Here is a 22,371-nt window from a genome sequence, read left to right on the forward strand (position 1 = left end):
TTAAATTATTTATTAACAGTTGATGCGCGTTTTTTTTTTTTTTTGTGATTCGCTCTGAAGTCGAGTCTATATTGTTAATGCTTTAAGATATGAGTGTGCACATATTTAGGTATTGCTGTACAAATTCATTGTTCCCTTGATAACATATGTTTTATAAAGGTAGAATGTTCCATGTGTATCGAAACAACTGCATTTAAGTAAACACAAGACCGCTGAACCGATTTTGCTATTTAAACATGCGATATAATTTTAGCTGTTGTTCTTAGAATTACATTATATAATGTATTTAGATTAGACGTTTTTTTGTGCGCCTGAAATATAAAATATTGTTTATTTGTTCCTATATATTTTGTTTCATTTCAAACACAACCCATTCGCGTATGTATGTACGTTTCCAAAAGGACAACGTGGTAGAAGTTCTAGAACTTTCTCCAGAGGAGAGGAAGTTTTAATCTATTTTAGATACCCCTTTACTCTTTATCTTTACAATGATCTTTTTAAATGTATGTCAACTATTTTGTAATAAACATGAGAAATAAAGATAAACGATAACCCCAAGTTTCTAACTTTATAAAGTTCATGGGTCATATTAAATGACCAAGGTATGAAGTATTCAGCTGCATAAGGATAAATAATAGATTACAGGAAAAAAAATTGACATAAAAATATCGTTCTTGCTTTGCTGGCATTTATTGAAGAGTTCTAGTATATGTCTCCGAAACTTAAATGGGATCTTTACGAAATTTAAATGGGATTATTTCGGAAAAACCTCTGAAACAAAACATAATTTTGTAATCCGTATAGTCCAGTAATTACGTCGGGAAAAAACAGGTGAGAAATGCGAAGGACCAAAATGAATCAAAAAAGCCAAATTTTGTCCGGACATTTCACTTCCCAAATTTTATGCTTTATCTGTCGATATCTTAATAACGGCGAACGATACGTGGAAAATGCAAAGGATTGTAGATAGTAAAAAAAAAAACGAAATAATCTCAAAGATCCTAGTTATTATGTAAAATGGAAATTTAATCCTTTTTTCAAGATGGCGGAAATTGCACAAGATTTTTTTGGTCGATAATTTAAACTAAGCTTTTCTAAGCCCCTCCATGTAATATCCAATATTTGGCTTTCTCGGTTCATTTGCATTTCCAAATATATGTGATGACTGGACTAGTACTTAGGTGACGAAATTTTGCCCAAATATATATAAAAAATATATACATACCTACACATCTCAATTAAGAACCTCCTTTTTCGAATTCACCTAAACATGGCTTTCCTCGTGATTTTATTTTACGAATCTGTGAAAAGTAAAAAAAAAATTATGAATATATCTTATAAGAGGGATACGTGCTAGTCCTTAATAAGACCTAAAATTTTCTAGTACAAAGTTTGACAAAAACAGATTTTTTTGATAAAACACCGCCATAATTTTGTTATTTTGTACAATATATTTACAAATTATACAAATATTCCTCGTTGATCGGTCTTTTTATTGATAACAACTATCAGAATGATGATTTCTATTAGTAAAACCTATCGATTAATATTTATGTAACAATTTGGTTGACAAATAGCTACCTGGTAAGTGGTCACCAGTCTTATCGCCAATCGCTCTAGCAACCTTGGCAACTGAATGTTATGTCCTTTGTGCCTTTATTTAAATCGTCTCACTCATCCTTCATACCGGAACACAACAATACTAATTATAGCAAGTTACTATACATGAGTGGGTGGTACTTATTTTGATTGGAAAATATTAATAAGCTATTAGTGTCCTACTAAGTAGTTTTCTTCAAGAATGAACAACGAATTATTTATAACCTCTTCAACTCACTACCAAATCTCTCTGTTGCTCGTTCATGGTCAAACCAGTGAACACAATTTGTAGAAATTTTGTATGAAGCGAGCTTGAACCCCAAGGATGGACACAGGCTACTTTTGTATGCTTAACACCTAACGACCATTCTTTAAAACGCGAGCGAAGCCGGTTCGATTTGTATTAGGTACATATTGATTAAAGACAATTTTAATTAAATAATGTTAACACTATCTTATTAATTCGTCACAATTTTTTATCAATTAACAGCGCCAATTTAAATGAAAAAAGTTAATTAAGAGTGAATATGTCAAGGAATACTAATTTTTTTCAAGACATCACGATATAAGTACGTGACATCTATGCAGTCCTACCTACTTTGATAAAACAAAATTTATTGGGTTTTTAACAAAATAATATAATACGAAACACGACTCGGGTTTTAGAAAAACCTAATTATACTAAGAAGCAAATTTCATTATAACGCAAATTACCGATAGATTAAATGCATCCTTACAATAAGACAAATTTAGTTTGTTTGTAGCTAATCGAAAGAAGCAACAATTTAAGCGAGACTAAAAATAAAACATAAGGTTTTTCCGCACTGTAAAAATGTATTCGCCATACACACTGAAAGCTAAATACCTACATAATTATGTAAAAACCATGTACATATGTGTCTTGATTTCATGATAATATTGCGAACATATGAAAGTTCATAATAAAACACATATCGAAATTGCGTCCTTTTGAATCATGACGATTATTAAACCACTCGGTACTCTAGTTAATCTAAACAATTAAAGTTGCGTGTTGTTCTTATAGCTAGCTGGTTTCAACCGGATTAGAACCGATTAAATCTAAGCTCATCTGGTTAAGCTGATGGCATGTTCCATTAACGTTTAGACCAAGAAATTATCGAACATCATACTGTTTGGATTCATATAATTCAGACTGGTATTAATAAATTCATTATGGAATAAGATATTCAGACGATTGTATTATGTGTTGACGAGTGCCATTGTTTTAATTTATTAATGGTTGGGAGGCCGACAAGTGCGAAATGCCCCATAGGGATTGGTGCTTCCAGAAGTAATTTTGAACTTCAACACAATTAAGTCTATCATTGCGCTGCTTAACACGCATCAAAGTTATCATATAATACAAAATCCAAAACTTTAAAATTATCGTAGAATTTATTATATGCTAATGAAATTTTACTTCGTGAATCGAATTCAGCTCAGAGATTTAGAGTTATTCATTAAGAACTCACGTCGTATATCACTCATGTAGTGAAAACCTACTAACATATACGCTGTATAAAATCGAGTGTCGTTCATGTCAAATATCGTATAAGTCATTCCAGAAATATCACGATCTTGTTCTGTCGTAAGTTTCAACTTTGTTCTGAATAGCTCTGATATTGAACGAGCTAGAAGTCGTTACAATTTAATTATGTTTTTGCTTTTATTTTTTCGGTATAAATCGGCGACGAGATAAGTCTCTTAACTATCAATGCGCTAACAACCGCGATCTAAGATTGTATGTTTCTTGTGGTTGTGATGACACTGGCAATCACAATTGAAACTAGAATTACTGTTTATCCGTAAGTGGTAGCTACTGGTAGGTGTACAGAACTCATTCAGACAAGTGTGCACTAAGCCCTAGGACCATTAACTTAATAAATAATAATTGATATCCTAATTTTGCTCCGATATAACGATTCAAAGGGTTTTTGCTTGTTTTGGTAAACATCAAAAATATTTTATAAATATAAAATTATAAACGCATTGCATGCATTAGTCGATCACGTCAGAACGGCTGAACAGATCCGAATGAAATGTGACACAGAGTTAGATACTTAGTCTAGTTATTTTTTTCCATATGAACCTGTATCCCTCCACTCCTGCCTTCAGACGGCCGAAGCCGTGGGCAGCAACTAGTGTACAATACATTAAAGATTCTAAAAGTTCAGCTACGTGATCGATGTAACTGCACTTTTACAAACCAGTTGGCTTAAGCGGGTTAGGGTAAAATGATATCTCCCACAAACCCAAAAGCGACTGCATAAACATTCAATTGATAATATAATCATTTGAATGATACAGTATCTGACTTGCTTTTGTTTATTATTTAAAGAAATGTTTCGTTCTCCTATAATTAGGAATAAGTACTACCAGTTTAGATTTAGAAGCATTTTATTCTTTTTTAAATGTAATTATTTATAAACATCAGATATAATGCAATTCGGTAAAATATATCTCTGATATAATTATTAACAAATACAAAAAAGTACAAAATATATACTTTACTGAATATATAGTAATACCTACCATTCGTGATACTTACTCAGTGTCTGAGGAAAAGTTAGACGACCTCCGTGGTCGAGTAGTGTGTACACCGGTTTTCATGGGTACACCACTCCGAGGTCCCGGGTTCGATTCCCGGCCGAGTCGATGTAGAAAAAGTTCATTAGTTTTCTATGTTGTCTTGGTACCTTGTGGTTACTTGTTTGTGGTACCGTCGTTACTTCTGATTTTCCATAACACAAGAGCTTTAGCTACTTACATTGGGATCAGAGTAATGTATGTGATGTTGTCCAATATTTATTATTTATTATTTATATTTAAAAGATCTGAACAGTAAAGTTGCTTAAACTTAAAAATGTCTAATATTGCTTACATTACAATATTTTTCAGGACATCCTTAAATATATTTTTTATTATACTGTAAGTTATAACTAATGTTATGACGTCCACGTTAGAAAATATCGTATAAGGTTTGAGTTCTGATAAAAAGATAGATATTTATCTATCTATCTTATCTAATAAGGATAACGATAAATGACGTATAAAGAATTCACAGATATATAAAAATTGGTAAAAATGAATAACCTAAAATAAACCACAGATAATTTTTAAATAAAGATAAAACTTACACATAAAAATTAACACAATTTTTAGAACACACAGAATAGCATTCGTAATGTAGGTATATTTATTTTATATTACTCTGGAAGAGCGAGACAGATATATCAGATTAGTTTTTAAATTAAATATATGCAAACACGTATATTATACGTTTTGTGTTAATAAAAAACAGACCTGGTACCGATTTATTAGTGGAATTACAAAAGACGCAACATCGTTAACACTAAATTGACTTTGATTTTCCTTATTCACTAAACTAATACTTAACATACCTCCTTGATATTTTTATAAAACAATTGACGTAAATAATTTTGAAAAATACTAAAAAATATAAGAATTGCGATAACTATTACAAAAATAGACTGTTGTCATGGGATACTAGGTTTTATATAACGGATTCATCTTTTCATTCATTCATTCATCATTCAACGGATCATTATCATTGCATAGTATAAAACAAAGTCGCTTAGATAAATTATTAAAGGGAAGTATATCGTGTTGTTACGTTACATTACGTATGATGGTATTATCAACAGCCTTGTCGTTCTAGTGCCTAGCATTTAAGATTGGAATTTAAGAGGTCATGGGTTAAAATTCAGGGTCGGGTCAGTAAAATGTAACTGGGCTTAATGTCAAGAAAATCACAAGAGCCCGGAATTTTAACGCTCCTATGCCGCAAATCTCGTTAAAGCTAATCTTTTTTCGATTATATCAGTCTTCTTTTCGATCGGATTTGGATAACAGTAAGGGTATGCCCGAGACTGTGCCTATGCAGAGCAAAACTGCAAACTTCTAAGGGGTTGTCTAGACTTCGTAAAGAATGGCCAACGTGTCCGTCATCGATCAGGTAGGTTCATGAACATATAATTATATATATCATTAAATAATTCTAGTTTTTAGTTTATTTCCGGTTCTCATTTCAAAAGGATATGTAACGTTTAATTTATTCAAAAACACTTACTAAAAATTACTCAATCAAAGTATGTTTCAAATTTGTTTAAAATCATCGGCATCGAGTATTGTTTGTAATGATCACGATTAAAATTTGCTTTTGGTATAATATATATAATTACATATTCTAGGAAAAACCGATATGCGTCAAAATAACTATTAAATATATAATATCTTAATCGATTATAAATGTTTGTTAATAAGTGGAGTCGTCTTTATTAATAGAATGGTTTTTTTTAAATTTTTACACTCAAGACTTAACTAGATTATAAGCTATTTATTAATATATCGCACTCTTGATTAAACACTGACCGAAATTAAAACCACTAATTTTAAGTTATTTATGTCACGTGTTAAACACATATTTCTGAAACGTACACGTATTGACTTTAACATAATAACCTTTTAGTTAATAAACAAAATGAAGGCGTTTTCGTTCGTTCGTTTAATTTTTATTTTAAATTTAAGACTATAGAATTAAAGCCATTATTTTTAAAATTTGAGTTCTGTCGATGTTTTTATATGCGAAATACGACTGACTGACTCATCGTAAGATCTCCGAAATAATAGGTTACTTTGTATATACTCTTGCTATTTTACAATATTCTACGTCTATATATTATAAAGTATTCTATCTTGAGGAGAAGATTTAACAAATACATATAAATATTTATTAAAAAAAATAGTAATAATTATTAAAAAAAATTTATTCAGCCTCAATGCGGATTCGTCGATACACTTATTCGGATTTCGTAATAAACACGTGCAGGTTCCGCTATTTTATTGATAGTGGTGCTTATCCGAGTTTGACCAATTTTTAAGATGACCAAGATTCACGTATTCTAATTCTCCTTATCTCAACTTTTGCCTACCTTCATTCTAAATTGGGTCAATAACAACGAGGAATGGTCCAATAACACGGGCATGGACATAGTCCGAAGCAGAAAGCTCCAAAACTCCCCTACAGGGGCAGGGTGTCTTAACTTTTTAAAGTTCTGATTGATCTGAATTTTAGTAAACGTATTTCGTCTCGCTGATTACAAACATGATCGCAAATTCAAATGAATATCTATTACAATAAACGTGAAATTATATTTTGACCTTGAAAATTAAATTTTCAATATTGCCTATCATTTTGATAACCAGCGAAGGTATGGGCTCTTCCGGACTTTACATAAAGGAATAAATAAATAATCAGAATAATCAAACCTCTTATTTACATCCTCATCATCATTATTATCATCATCATCATCATTCGCTTGTCATTACTCCATTTATTCGAAGTCGACGCAGTGTATCAGCTGCTGCACATATTAAAAGGCAGACTAACGAAGTAATGTTTTACAACATATGACATTTCTCACTACAGGACATCCGGTCAAAGGCTTTGGTAATAACTATTAAATTATCCATTTTTATCTAGTATCATATGAATATTTTGCTAATTTTACATAAATGATAGTGGGTACCGTCGTTACTTCTGATTTTTCATAACAAAAGTGCTTTAGCAACTTACGTTGGGATCAGAGTAATGTATGTGATGTTGTCCAATAATAATTAAAAAAAACTGTAAATGTACGAAACACAAAACAACGTGATCGGTTCTATATTTGAATAAAATTAAATAAATACATAGAATACTTAATGAAATAAATACATATTAATTTTCAGTACAAAAAGTACTAAGCTTGTATTATAAGTTAGTACAGCAAATATTGTCCAAAAGCTCTGGATCAAAGTTGAACTATTATTTATTACATTGTTACGCGAGTCGTGTCGCATTGAACTAAAATATTAAATTAAGTTTTACTCGTTAAAGTTGCACTCGTTGAATTGAATCACAATAGTACAAAAAAATATCTTAAAAAATATAACGAATACGTTGCAATTAGATTTTTTTAAATGCAAGTAAAAATACGTAAATACGAAATACTTAATCGACATTTAAATAAAATATTATGATACTTTATTTAATTTTAAGATAATTAAGAATTGCGTGGAGTATCGACCGTGGCGATATTATTATTATTATTAACTGGGTGTTCCGCGTCGTTTCAATCACACCCACCACTTCACCCCCGTGGGTTGTATTGCGATGTTATATAATCAATAACCTATATAAAGAAAACAAGAAGTGCTCTCAGCAATAAAATATTAAGTAGGTATATTTATGTGATAAAGTTAATTCGTTTAAATATATGAGTAAATAATAATATTGAGATTAATTCTCATATTAATGTATATATATATGTATGTATATTTATTGGTTAGATATAAATGTATGTCATAAATGAACAATAAGAATAGTAGAAAAAATGATAGGAGTCGTATTTTAGCGGCCATTTTAATGTTAGAGTCAGTTATGCGACCGCCACTTTCGCTCGTGATATTTTTCGTTGCATGTAATAGAATGGACAGACAGAAAACGACTTTTTGAGTATTTATAGACAACCATACCTAATAACTGGGCTATCTGATGGTAATAAATTTGTACATTTATCCCTAAGGATGGTGACCGTAAAATTTGTAATTAGTAGATAATATTTCGTGTATAAGCAAAATATTTTATTTACTTCAATGAATGAACTAAAATGAATGAACCGGTTGCGCGGTACTCACGACCTCGTTTCGTGGGCTCCCGCCGAGTATGGCACTACAAGACAGCAGATTGGGATGGGATGCGGTCCTTCTTTGCATCCTACCCATGGGGGCAGGTTTGTTTCTCGCCGGATGATTCGAGCGTTGTTGCTGACTCTGTCGCCGATGTGGTAACTTCAGGGTATGGAACTGTTCATTCCGTATTCTGCCGTCCCCATCGGTGGCAAGTCCCAGCCCTGGGTCGGTTGTTTCTGCAAAACGGCTTCACGCCGAAAATGGGAACGCTATCAAGACTGGACTAACGCATCGGCATCTCGTGATGTAAATACCAGCGTATTCAGAAAGGAATATAACTCTGCCTCTAGATCCTTCAAAAACGTGATTGCTAAGGCGAAGACGGAGTACATTATTCATACACATATATACATTATTAATCAATATTTTTTTATTAACAATGTAAATTGATCGTGCAAATTGGCAATCCTGATGGTGAGTGATCACCACCGCCCATTGACATTGTGGCTGTAAAAAATATTTCTTACATCGTCAATGCGCCAGTCCCCTTGGGAACTAAACGGTTATGCCCCTTGTGCTTATAGTTCCTGGCCTACCACTCAAATCAAAAAAGAACAGTACTAAGTATCGTTGAATGATATAATCTTGTTCATATTCTTAAATGTATAGTATAATCAAGAGATCGTTTAAAAAGAAACCTTTTTAAAACCGTCTATGTTTTCTTACTTTTTAAAATAGAACTCGATACACTCAAAAAATATCTTTTAATTAGACTTTATATCAAACCAAGCGAAATACATAGTTGCTGATTTACCTTTATTCAAACAATTCCATTTTAAAATATTTTACTATGTGGTAACTTTTGATGTGGTTTTTTATATCCTCCTGTGGTTTAAAACTATAAAAATGCGATTATTAAAAATAGAATTACTCGATCGAATTAACATCAAATCATAAACAAGGACTGCATTTTTAAAAATCATAGACTTAATGTCTATCCAATTATATATATTACAATCAAGACACGAGACTCATTTATAAATATGCGGAAATCATGCGCACTGTTTCTAAGTATCGTTCAGTGCTATGCGCCCGCGCACCATTCTTTTTAACCGTCTGTACCGGCGTTTACATTTACATAGACTGTTTTTATTATAAATATTTATTGTATTTATTCTCTAATAGCCATCTGTTGGCTTTGCAAGTTTTATTAGGCTTGAACGTAGTGCATTATTTTCCTCTTACCGACAGAGATATATAATGTAATTGTGTCGTGGAATGAATATAATTTGTATGTTAACATATCGAAAGGAACTTTTCCAGTATTTCAAGGGAGTGAAGAATTGAAGTGAAGTAGGTAGAAGTAATAGCTACAAGACTACAAGTAAAGTGAGGGTAACAAAAGTTTAAAAGTGTTTATTTTCTTCCTTAACTTATGTATATATAGTAGTTAATATTATAATTAGGTACATTTTATTTGAGATTTAGTTTATTGTATTAACGTAGTTGCAGAGTAAATTGTCGGCAGGTCTAAGCAAACGCAAAACTATAATAGAACCGGAAACGTCTGTGTGACAAATCTGTAGGTCATTAAAAGATGATACGGGATATCATATGAGTGAGGGCTTCCTGCAATCTCGTCTGGGTAGGTTACCAGCACAGTTACTATAGGTATAGGTTTGATACCGGTGTAACTAAAGGCACAAGGAATAAAAAATATTAGTTCCAGAGGTTGCTAGCGTATTGGTATTGTAAGGAACGGGTAATCTTACATATTAATAGTGTAAGTCGATTTTTGTCCCAGTGATTATGGAACGATAGCTGCACGGCGAAGATCGGTATTGTTTTATTATGAATAGCTCCAGCTGTAGGTGTGCAAAAAATTAAAGAGGATGTTTGATTGTAATTTACTAAATTGTTACGATTTAACAAATGTATAATTTATAGAAAGCGGAAAAAGATACTGGCCGGGTAGAGCGGCGATAAGGCTGTATAAAAAAAAAGAAACAAACGTTAAACGTGCGAACAGACGTCAGTTTACAATGAAATTAAATCAAAAACAGAACCTGTCATAACTTCCGAAATTCCTAAAAATCTATTGAATTAACGCTTTGAGTTTCGCAGGCGACCAACTAGTATTTCTTATTGCACTAATTTCTACGGGCGATACTGCCCACTTACTATCTACTATACTATGAAAACAAAAACAGGTTGAAAGAGAAAAAAGTAATCACTACTCACTACACAATCAATGCGTCGTCCACCAAGGAATCCAACTGTCACATCCCTTTAATGCTGTCTAGTGGTTGATTGGTCATTTGGTGGAAAGACTAGAGAACGGTTTTATTTTTATCACAAATAAAATGTTACAAACGACGTAATTTTTTTAACAATATTCCGCAATATTTATTTACAGCTCATAAATTCATTGATGTTTCGCGGTTAACGAATTTACCTCGAAGCGATAATATTTTATAGCTCCATAAATGAATGGCGAAAGAGTCTCTACACAATGTTTTCAGCGAATTTGATAAGATTTATTTACGGTTCCCTTCAAAGATTATTTAGTGTTTAATTAATGCTCTCGTGTAAATAGTGCAATAGAAATCTAGCAATTACTATTATCCTAGTAAACAGAAGGGGGTGTTTTACACCTAATATTTTTAAATTATATCCTTGAATTATTCATAGTCATATATTTGCCTGGCAACACTGGCAGTTTTATATGTATACTGTATAACTATAGTATTCCTACAATCTTAACCCATTCCTTAGATTACCAACTTGATGAACCTGCGACTTTAGCCGCGAGAAATTTTATAAAAAATTACCTGTAGCACTCAAACCGCCATTCTAAACACTCGAGGGGTAAATTAAAAAAAAGTAGCCTCTATCCTTACCCGGGATCAAACTATCTCTACACCAAAATTTAATTTAAATCGGTTCAGAGGTAACAGACAGAGTTACTTTAGCATTTATGTATAATATTAATTATAAACTTGCTTATTTATTGTGAAAAATCTATCCACTAATATGCTCTAATACACTCAAAAAACCGTCACCGCCGGTGGAAATGAGGATGTTTGCGACCGCTTGTCGATTGACGTTACAACCGCTCTCCCCGTGACCTTCACTTCGGCAACGTCATACACCAAGATGCTTTTTCTTAGATACGATCTTCATATCTCGGTTTCCGATTCCCCTAGAAAATAAATAAGTAGATATTATTACTGTACATTTTGATAAGGAATCAAGAGTCTCCTTTTGCGTCGTGATGTTTGTCTTTAAGCAGGAAGCTATTCAGTCTAAATTATAATAATATAAATATTGGACAACATCACATACATTACTCTGACACCAATGTAAGTAGCTAAAGCACTTGTGTTATGGAAAATCAGAAGTAACGACGGTACCACAAACACCCAGACCCAAGACAACATAGAAAACTAATGAACTTTTTCTACATCGACTCGGCCGGGAATCGAACCCGAGACCTCGGAGTGGCATACCCATGAAAACCGGTGTACACACTAGTCGACCACGGAGGTTTGTAACTGAGGGTTATAACTTGTCGTTATTGTCAAATATATTTACGGCATGGTGTAATGAAAAAGAATTTGATTAGATTTATGGCCACCTGCCTCAGAATTAACCCTTGAGAATTCAACCAATTCAAAACCGACAGCAAGTAATTTTTCTGCTACTATTACTACTTTAAGTAAGTACTCATACTTAATAAAAACTGTAAATATCTCGATTAATTATTGTATATTTAAGAAAAATATAATATTATCAGTAGGTATAAAATAATTATATTTGATTTGAACGCATTATACGTACATATATCCGTGTTAATTAGGAACTTGTGATTTCTTACCAAAATTGTTTTATAATTTAAAAAATTAAGGCCAATAATGTTTGTTTATAGCTTTGCTAATATTATCTATCAATTTGAAAATGCTTGGTCTTGTCGTTTGAATATAGAACTATAGAACGTAAAAAAAAATGTCTTGCCCGCTCCACATGCAAATCTCGCATTAATCGCTGAAGCCATTTGAATAAACCATTACATTGGTTAAAAAATAATATCCCGTTTATTTTGCAACTACGCGAAGTTAACGAAAGAACCATTGACGAACATACCTATGTTCATTTACATATGTGTATTTTCATTTATTTATGTACCTATACACGCACAGAATCACACACAAGATATATTTCTAAAATATATCTTGTGCATTATATTAAGCAGGATATTTGTAAAATTCTAAAAGATAATTCGGACACATGACAAAAACATAATGGAGACTTAAATTAATAATACATTTCGTATTTAATGTATGTTGCATACGACTTTAAATTACTTTAATTTAGAATGGTGTCAAGGGCGAATATTAATGAAGACGGAGGCGGCGCAAATATTCTTCTCTTTTTTAATTGTATTTTAATGCAATTTACAGTTCAGACAGGAGCCTTTACCCTATCGACAACGTAGGTCGAACGTCATCGCTTGACATGTACCTGAAATCTGAAATACAGAATAGGGCTGTAGCTCTTATTGTACGGTCCGCAGCATATATATACATAAGCTACAGTAATAATTTATAAAAAAATAACTCGTTAAGGTTGATTTTTCAAAATACTAAAATAAACGATTTAAAATTATGCCTTATAATATTTTTTCTATTTCTGAAATTAGAGCTCAAGGCTGCTTCAGATTTTTTTTATAGGCAGATAGACTATAGAAAAATGTCACCTGATATTATACATATTCACAATGAGTAAGCCAGTATAACTATATGTATGTATATAAATAAATACATATAGTTATACTGACTTACTCAGTCACTCAAACCGGAATACAAAAATACTAAGTATTTCTGTTTGGCAGTCGTGTACACGATGACTCGGTGATACCTAAACAGACGGTCTCGCAAAAATCCCAAATAATAACTATTAATAAGGTGGGAATAGTTACAGATGCCTCATACTATATTTACAATAATATTATACATATTCACAATAGTATTAATTATTTTGATAGAATCAGTGACAATCTTTGTATAAACACGAGAAGTAAAGATAAACATATAACATCAAGTTTCCTACTCCGTAAAGCTAATCATGTATCCTTTCTGAGGAAAATAATATTACTTCTATAATAATAATATAAATTCAAAAGTAACTATGTCTGTCTGTTGCTATTTCACGGCCGAACTACTGAACCGATTTTGATGAAGTTTGCTATAGTGACAGCAAGCATGACAGCGAGCGAAGCTGCGGGCGTCAACTAGTATAATATAAATAGCATTTAACCGTTGAATACTAATTCCGATACTCTGGAACCAAAGGAGGGCCTCCTTTGGACTCAACAACGATCGTATACATCGTATTGTAACATTTCTAAAGGATACTGTAGCGTATCCTTAAAAATGTTAATCATATATTTTTTCAAACGATATATTTCAATCATATATGTTTTTAAACAAATTTTACATTATAGATAAAATTAATGTCAAATGATTCTCTTCTGATTTCAATTATCCTCCGAAATTATAATTAATTTGATTGCACAAATCTGCTTTAATAAAGTTTATTTTAATTATTTAAAAACTCTAATTGAACGTACTATATTACAGGACATGTAGCTTATTAAATTATAATAGAGTTTCAGTTCAAGATATAACAATGCAGCTATTTAACGAGTATCATACACCGTGCTATAAGTACGTGCGTCAAATACATGTATTCAGGGGTAATTCTACTAACATATTGTCACTTTTTGCAATCGACTCGTTACGTAATCATTGTCGATTGGTTTTTCTATACTACTAATACAACGATACTGTTGTTTTTCAGTCGAAGTTGACTCGGGGACGTATCGTACCTGTTAAAAATTAGTTGAATTGTCATCCAGTTACGATTCAGAGGCCATTTACTTTGGTGGACTTAGTATTTGTTTATTTCTAGGTATCATATATAAAAATATTATTGTCCTTTACTGATATACTCTGTAATGATCCTGCTTGATCCTTTGGCTTTGCGTAGAGATGTTGGATCACTGTGCATCTTCTACTGCATTTTTCACCGGGAGTGTATCGAGCAATTGTTTGGATCAATCCCGGCTGCTGAATATCACCTTCGGACATCACGTTAAAATTCTAATATTCACCGGCACCACCTAGATGTCCGAAAATCCACAACTGCGCGATTTTTAAGACATTGTCTGCCTCGCACAACCACTCTGTGGAACCAGCTTTCGCCGGCGGTATTTTCGAACCGATACGACTTGGGAACCTTCAAGAAAAGAGCGTACTCATTTCTTAAAGGCCGGCAACGCACCTGAAGCCCCCGGTGTTGTATTTGTCCATGGGCGGTGGGTGTCACTTTCCATCTGGTGAGCCTCCTGCTCGTTTGCCACCAGCAGCAAAAATAAAAGAAAAAAAAAGCTATTGATTCTCTTGCCGGTTCTTCTCGGTAGAATCTACTTTCCGAACCGGTGGTAGTTTTACATTAAATTCAAAACTGTAACATAACGATCCAAAAGTGCTTTTATGAGCCTATTTGAATAAAGAATATTTTGATTTTGAATTTGATGAAGAGCGTATGTTAACCGTTAAAGTTCGTAGAATTGTTATCCAAATATTAGTAACTTTCCGTAGACCATAATTTTGCTATAAAGGCGTATTATCTTTGTATTTAATCGTTTGAGAATAAAAGTACAAAGCATATGATGTTATATAAAGTATAATGTATGTATTTCATCTAACAATGATAAACTGAAATGAATACACGTCTAATTACATAATAATCTTATAAAACGTGTATGAATAAAGAACCGGTAATGTCAAAGGAATAATGATTCTTCTTCTCTTGATGAGAAAATTGGAAGATTAAACCACCGATCTGATGCAGTAAGTGTTGGTAGATGTACATGTGATATAATTTAGTCTGATGTACTTCAAAAAAGATTTTTAGGAAACCTACATAGGTTAACTAACCTAACCTAACCTAACAATCTTTTCCTTCAGTGCCGAGTATCAGACCATCTCGACCACGTCGATTCTTGTAGAGAAATACAGTTTAAATATGAACACAATCTGAATACTTAAGTTTGTTATCTTGTAATAAAAACTATATTTGGAGAAATACTTCAGCATGAATCAGATAGGTTATGGGATATTTCAAACACAACGCTCTCTAGACAACAAGCTTTTGTGGATCATAACATTATTTAGTATAATCAAATATTAATGAAACTTAACTAGTATTTGCGCGTACTGTAAAACTTAATCTTACCATAAAGCATTGTCTTTTTTCATGCTCGGTTCGAATCACTTTAATATCACTCCAATATCAGCCGATCTGAGGCTCAAAAAGACAACAGTTACTTGTGTCCGCTTAGTATGGGGTATGTATTTGACGAAAAGATTCCGAGGGAAATTTTTTGCCAGTGAACGAAAAACTCCAAGGTGATCCTTTTCTAGATTAATAGAGCCAAAACCACTGCTTGGTGTGTGCAGGCCTGTCTGGATAGGCATCATATATTTTACCGCCAAACAGCAATACTTAGTATTTTTGTGTTCCGGTTTGAAGGGTGAGTGAGTCACTGTACTACACTACACTTCAGGCACAAGGGACATACCATCTCAGTTTCCAAGGTCGGTGGCGCATGGATTATGTATGAAATCGTTAAAATTATACTTCAAGGGCAGTCTTGACCACTTACCACCAGATAGACCATTTGCCCGTTCGCCTACCATAAGAAACAATCATGAAACTAGAAAATCGGGACCGAAGGTAACGTAGACCATATACCACACAAAATGTTACTAGCTTTGCTTGATTCTAGAAGCGTGCAGGGAAAATTGTACCGGTAGAGTATATTGCAGCCCGTTAGTGTTTCGAGAGTGTGTTGGTTAAATATCATCGAAAAATATTCGATATTCGTTGATATTTCCATACTCTGTTTCATCTATTTGAATTAAGTGTATCGAGCAAAATCATCACGGTCAAAATAATTATAAATACATTTTTCACTTCACACAATATAACGTTATATTAGTGTTTAATCCGATGACATTGGTCGGAACTCATTTGCGCAGTTCAGGTATTAACACGAGCTTACATAACGTAATTGGCAATAATGGGTGTACGTTTAACAATATACCACTGATTGCCTTCTTCCCACGCGATGTTATGTTCAGAGTTTTCACGAGTATAATTTAAGTTTAATGAATTACTTAAAATTATTGTGTCCATGATTTTATATCGGTCTTTTAATCTAGTGTCATGATTTTTTTTTTTTTTTTATTAATTCTAAGATCCTATATATGCAACAAGATGATTTTCAAATTAATTAAAACTTAACAAATTAATATATGATACCGAATATTATAGGGAATATATCTGTGTATATGAGCATTTAAATAATGTTAATCCGGTGTCTAAGTCAGTCTTAAGTAAAGAGTAAATTGAGAGATTGTTCTGACATAGGACGAAAACGTAGCGTTCATTTAATTTCCTACTGGCTTTTCAGATAGCACTGTTTTTTTTTTTAAATAAGATATCAGATTTTTTTGTTGCGTATGCAGGCGAACAGGAAAATGGGCGCCCTGTTGTACGTGATCACCACAGTCAGCAAAATTTAACTACGCCTTACATCGCCATGCACCACCAACCTTTGGAACTAAGATGGTATGTCCCCTGTGCCTGTACTTGGCTGGCTCACTCACCCTTTAAAGCGAGAGTAACAATACCAGTATCACTACTTAGCTATCGCTAAGTTACCACCCAGTAGCACTGGTTGGTAACTATCCAGACAGCATTGCACATAACCCTACTCCCAAGTATTGCTTTGGTTTCCCAGTATATTTTCTCTATTGTCATATAGTATGTAGCATATAACACCATTCATTTTATATTATTGATCCAAATAATATTATTATTAAGTACCACTATACATCATCACAAGCTCTCTAATATAATTTACTAATGTAAAACGAAAACTGAGTGACGTGGTCAAGGAAGTGACGTCACCTTTCAGACGTAGTAAAAGAAAGGGGCATCCATCTTGGGTTGTCATGGTGGTAACAAAATTTGAACTGTCAGTTGCACTCTTGATGAATTTCATAATATTTTGTGGGTATATAACTGATACTTAGTTAATATTTGTTTTAAATGTTTTAGTAAATGGACGTTTATGATACTATATAATGTTACGAGTGTATAATATTATATCGAAATATATTGTCATACTATTTCGGACGTACGACAAACATATTCGCTCGTTACAATTTTTTCTAGAACTTCCATTAGCCTACGTAAGTAAGTACTACTGTACTACGTTCCATAAACGTACGTACTCGTATTAAGTTTTATATAGCTAGTGTATAATTTAATATTCTTTGCCGACTGCAGATCGCAGTGATCGTTGTTTTATTGATTGTATAATACAATTATTGATTTTATTGTACAATCATTGTTCAAGTATAATTAGTGTTTTGGTACAAATAGGTTGTTACTTTTAAAAAGACGAAGCTGTTATAGAAAAATATTTAGTATTAACTGTGATTGGCGAAACCGTATTGTTTGCTTACTATTGCTTATTAGATGTTTAATGTATTGATTTAGAATCGCAAGGGATAATTTCAATAATATAAATGTTTGTCTGTGCAGTCACTGTGTTGGGAATGATTTAATAATAACTGTGCAAGGATAGTTAACACTCCCTACGGTGCCAACGGGTAGTGGTGACCACGAAATTTAGTTGCCAATTTTGACTGCCTATTATCGTTAAGAATCGTCTCATTTATGTTTGAATATGCTAAATTATTTGGACCTTGTGCAAGATCGTCTAGGTAGGTAACAGTCATAACATATTCTACCGTCAAACAGCAATACTAAGTATTATTGTGTTCCGATTTGAAGAGTGACTGAACCCGTGCAATGCACATAAATATAATATCTTAGTTCCCAAGGTGGATTCGTGATGTAAACTGTGGGTAGTATTTCCTACAGCTCCAATATATATAGTCGGTGGTGACCACATACCATCAGGTAGCCAATTTGCCCATCTGTCTATCCATTTTATATAAAAATTGTATTTGTATTTTATGTATTCACACATCTAGAACTGGGTAGTTTATGAAGTTTATTAAAATGTGTCCAAACTTTTTCATAATTATACAAATAACATGTTATCGAACGCAGTTCTTATAAACAATGCCTCAAGGTATAGTATGTTTACATTTATATGTTATACAAATACGTGTGCTCTAAGTACGTTCAGATCAGAAATTAATCACGCGTGTCTGCGCAGATATACTTTTAGTGACAAACGCGGCGAGAACTCGTGAATTTTAAGCTAAGCTTGGCTTGGTAGGTAGGAACCTAGAGTACACGAGGTTTAGTACCATTCGAGGTGCTGCTTAACCATGATTAGCCGAGTAAAAGAGCTATAGCCGCAGACAGATCTAACTCTTCTTTACATTTTAGATGAATTTCTCCTCTATATTTGGAGACTTCAGCCTGCGTACGAGGCACTGCACAAGATGAAGGATGAGTCGCTGATGATTAGTAAATAAGAAAATTATAAACCGCCACACCTAACTAAAACTAAAAAGTAAAAAAAGGCACGAGCAATTGTGAGCGTGGATGTAGTTAAACTTCAAAAACAGGGGAGGAGTACTGTCAAAACGATCCCGTAACCGCTCGTGACGAGCCAAACTTCAAACTTAGATTGCGAATATTTTACGTATCGTTTAATTCGAGTCAATTCTTATTAAGTGGCTCGTATGTGTATTGATGCGAATTGTTACTCAAAGGTCGCGCTGAATAGAGATTGATCGGTCTTTTGATGATCTATTGGCGATACTGCGACAGTTTTCTGCACCGTAAATGTGTATGCATGTGTAACGCATCAACCGAATTATTTATCTGTTATATATTTTTTGTAAACATTTTTTGGTCATCTCAACCTAAGCTTATCACTTTTTCTTCACATGAACTCAAAACTAATGCAATAGTACAAGATGCATTATTTTTGTCCGATCAAATTAGTTTATTTTAGTGATTCCGATTTTAATATAAACACCGAATGAAATACTAAAAAAATGTATGGTTAGGTATGATGATGGATGATGAGTATGAAAATACTATTCAATTGAAATCTACTATTTTATTCAAACTAAACTGCACCAGAATGCTTGCCAAACAAAATTTTATTTTCACAGATTTTTCAATGGTAATAATTATGTAGGGCATCTTAATTCAAACTCAATCTATATCTTGGAGCGAGAGAGCTTAAGCAACTATATTTTAAAACTCGATAAAAATGCTCTTATCTGCGCGAAAATATATTATTGATACGTTTAACTTAATAACGAGAACTACAGATATTTTACCGAGACGAAAACTAACTCTTCGTTCAGGCTCACATATTCCATTTAAAAAACCAATTAAAAGTTAATTTTCTTTAGCCATCTTTTGATGCAATTTTTATTTAATATTAATATTATTTATATAGTAACAGTATTATTTATCTCTGGTTGAACTTTGTTCCATCACTGCTGTTTTACAATTCAAACGCACAAGGGACATCATATTTTAAATCATATGGTTGGCGTAGATGTCGTTTTTATATCATTCAGATAAATGTTAATGGAATGTGAAGTCTTACATCAGCCGGTACATTTTTATGTATGGCTCTATAAAATAAATGAAAATAAAATACCTACGTACTCAGCTATGAGCTTAAAATCCATAGGGCACATCGTGTACACGAGTTGCTTTACACTCAGGCCCGTTTTAACCTGGGCGCCGCACGTTGTGGACCACCTCACCGATGATGTTCGTCTTGAATCATCGAAATTGGACCAATGAAATATGTTTCGGAGAGAGGGGCGATCATCATAATACTTCTTGCACACATCTTGTGCATAAGACGCAGCTGTTTTCACTTGGATTTCATTAAATTAGCTCGCGACAATGGATCTGTTACACGTATATTAAATTAAGAATTTAAAGAATATTCTTTCTGGACTACAAAGCGAAGACTTCGTGTTAAAATATGTCTATTTTTGCATAAATCTATCCACTAATTAAAAGATTACAGCGGAATAACCGAGATAATACTGGGGTATTATACTAATGGTTGGTAATATCATGATGCGCACTTCCCCTCGTTTCGGACTTTAGACGACTACATATAATTTGTTCGTTTGTTCATCTGACATATATAACTTATAGCTCACGGTATCGGTTAATAATGTATTCTGTATACTATTTTACAAACACAAAAATGATCCTTTAATACTTTATTACATAAAGTCGTTTTTAAAAGAGTTTGCGTGCTGATTTTAATAAGTCGTTTCTGGAACTGTCGTCGATTCTAAATTAAAAGACCTAGTAGATTTATATCGTTTCATTGATTCTTCGATGTTTCCGTTGCTGCGCCTATAAGTTATTCGTTATTTAAATATTGAAAAATTACATTGATTTATTGATAGTCAATTATAAATCTTCCGACGACTTGGATAAGAAAATACCTTGACATGAGAAGACCGGAGAAAGAAATTCGGTGTTTTGTTTTTGTTTACTAGGGAAAGACAACAACAATTTGAAAAAAAAAATCTTATCAATAATAATATACCGTCTTGAGGACAACGTCCTGCAAGCAGTATTATTTCCTTTCTGTGGCGCCTCATAGACTGAACCACCGTCGGCAATGCGTCCAGGATTTTGACTCCTGCACCCTAGATTATGGGCTTCATTATATAATACGTATTTTTTTATACTTTATTTACATGTAAATTACATTTATATTTAATATAACGATTTCGTTTGAAAATGAACGATTAACACATATAATCTTTCTTCATTCGTTCCAATTGTTAATGTTAACAAATCTTTCGTTATTACGACGTTTTGTTAACTCAGATACTATATACACAATTTCCCGATTGTTCGAATTAATTTGAGACAAATAGTTTACGATATATTATATAATCGGTGTAGTATTTGTGCGTCTATACGTAGATGTACTGAAATAATTTAAACGAAAATCTATATTGCGTTTGGTTACTTCGAATATTTACAAATTGTATTAAGAATATGATTACAATTTATATTATTAGTATAATTATGTATTTTAATTAAATTTGTAATTAAAATAATACGTGTATCATGCGAATCAATAAGTCTACATACTGTTATTCTTATAAGAAAAAGAGTAACTACTGAGTTTCTTGCCGGTTCTTCTCGGCAGAATCTACATTGCGAACCGGGGTTGCTTCACTTAGTATAGTTTGTAAAATGAAGATTCAAAAGTACTTGTAAAAGCTTACTCGAATAAAGTCTATTTTGATTTGATAAAAAAAATCAAACCTACATAGAACTTAGCAAAGTTTCATCACAATCGGTTGAATGGTTTAGAAACGCATAAAGGAAACATTATTATTTTTTATGTGTCTATTGTCTATTCAAAATATGTATGTTGCCAGAGCATTATTGAAAATAATTAATAATTCATATATTAGTAAATAATATAAATAAAGAAAACTGATATAATTGAACGTGTTGCTTTTATTTAGATACTCTTAAAAATACCTTTTAGATAAAATTTTGTCATTTTATTATAGAGACAGTCTTTGTATAAAGTACATAAAAATTCAAGTATCATACAATAATATATTTTTTCTCGACTATAACAACTCGGATGAGTTGAGAACAATCATTCAAAAACTCCGTGTCATATTCATCTTAAATTAAAAAAGTTAATAATATTTATCAGACAGTTTTCTTTTTGAATTTAGAATTATTTTTATCAAAATAAATATAAAAAAATACATTACGAGTTAACAATTTTTTATGCTCCAGCCGTAGATGTGCAGAAAATTAAAGAGGATTCTTTACAACTTAACAAATAATTAATTTTAGAGAGGTACTGACCGGTTAGTTAGCGGTACTACAGCTGTATAAGAAAAAATGAAAAACGGAAACAAAATTGTTATCAACAAACTTATTTGACATTAAAAATTGCCAAATGTAGTAAATTAA

The sequence above is a fragment of the Vanessa tameamea genome, chromosome Z (genome assembly GCF_037043105.1).
Source record: "Vanessa tameamea isolate UH-Manoa-2023 chromosome Z, ilVanTame1 primary haplotype, whole genome shotgun sequence".
In the NCBI taxonomy this organism is placed as follows: Eukaryota; Metazoa; Arthropoda; class Insecta; order Lepidoptera; family Nymphalidae; genus Vanessa; species Vanessa tameamea.